Source organism: Eubalaena glacialis, chromosome 6 (genome assembly GCF_028564815.1).
Source record: "Eubalaena glacialis isolate mEubGla1 chromosome 6, mEubGla1.1.hap2.+ XY, whole genome shotgun sequence".
NCBI classification, from domain to species: Eukaryota; Metazoa; Chordata; class Mammalia; order Artiodactyla; family Balaenidae; genus Eubalaena; species Eubalaena glacialis.
Genome location: NC_083721.1, coordinates 83,983,246 through 83,985,069, shown reverse-complemented (window position 1 = coordinate 83,985,069; position 1,824 = coordinate 83,983,246).

Genomic DNA, 1,824 nt, shown 5'->3' with positions numbered 1-1,824 from the left:
GACCCATCACCACCTCCACTAGTATCACTACCTTTATCACCAGTACCATCTCCACCACCATCTATGCCCCACCACTTCTCTCTCCACCATTATCACCGTCCATCTCCACCACAACCACCACTTCCGTCTTCATCACCATAACCATAACCACCTCCACACTCGCCCCTAGCAACATCTCCATCACTCCTCACCATCACCTCCACTATAAACACCAACTCCACCTCCACCACTCTTAGCATTTCCATCATCGTCTCAACCATGACCTCCACTTCCACCACCATCCCTACATTCACAGCCACCACATCTACCACAACCATCACTTCCATCTCCACTACCATCATCACCTCTAGTTCTTTCACCATTACCACCATCACCTCCACTAATATCACTACCTTTCTCACTAGTACCATCTCCACTACCATCACCATCCCCACCACCACTCCACTACCCCTCTCATCTCCTTTAACACTTCTGTTACCTGCTACCACCAGCACAGTTACCCTACCCACCCCTACCTCTGCCCATTTTAGACCATCCACACTACACAGAACATAAAGAACTGCTATTTGGGTTAACCCTTCAACCTCTTTTCTTTTGCCCAACCCCAGAAAGGCCAACCAGAGACCCCATATCCCCAGTTTTTCTTTTGAGACTTCTCATGAAAGGTGAAATTAAATGCCATGCTCTTTAAGTTAAGGAAGATTATGTGTCTCTTGCCATTCCTGGTTTACCAGGCCCATCATTCTGTCCTGGAAGGAAATTGGATTACTCTGACAGAATGTGTTCTTTGGAAAGCAGTGCTGGTTATTACCTAATTCCTTATGACCTAGTGTTTGCAGATTGATTTTTTGACAACGTGTCCCAGTAGTTATCTATTATAGCAGCTTGGTTGATGGTCCCAGAACTTCCAAAGGCATCTGCTTTCCTCCAGGTTTAAAGAGAGGCAGGGACAGGCTGCCTGGGTCTCCCTCTTGTCTCCAGGCCCCTCACCAGTTTCCCATAAATCCCCTCAGAGTGAGAGCTAGTGATCTGATTCCACCTTGGGCCAATTCCTTAAGTACCTAAGCATGTAAGTCATCAGGACCGTGGATGTGAATACACAAGTTCTTCCCTTTCCCCCTTGGCTTCCTGCCTTTTCATGATCCCATGCAGTGCCTCTTTCAGCTTTTACATCACAGCTGACCTTTTTAGGCTAAGAAGAAATTAAAAGCCTCTGCTTTTTTAGTGTCATTGCTTATAGGCTTTCTCTCCCCAACTCAAAATGAGCCAATAATCTCCTTATCCCCTTCTGTTGGCCTGTTAGAGTTAGAAAATGTTTTTCTCATTCTTTTGCTACCTTATACAAGTTGTGTCTCATTTCTTTTTCTGAACAACTCTTCTGATTTTTCTCTCCACAGCCTTTTGTTATTTTCTTGTATGTACCCCTCCTTTATAACCTGGCCTGGCCTGATTTCCACTTTCTTTGGCACGGTCATTATCATTTTAGTTCTCTGAGAAGCTTTCTGCCTAACTAACGAGTAATCTCTGGGTCCCTTTAAGCTGTTTCATGCATCAGGAGAGTTTCATTCTCTTCTTCTAATTTTGTTGCCTTACGTGGAAATGTCCCATTCTCCTTAGAGAGTGTCTTTGGTTCTTAAATTCAGTATTTGTGCTTTTCATCTTGGTTCTCAAAGCTCAGTGTGGAAAGCTTTCAGAAAGGGCCAATTTCTGAGTGTTGTTTGAGTTCCTGCTTTTCTTCCTTTCTCTCAGGTGGTGGTCCCCTTTCTCAATACACCCTCCCTTCTCCAGCGTCTTTAGTGTGTGACTGTCACACCTAGTTGGCAT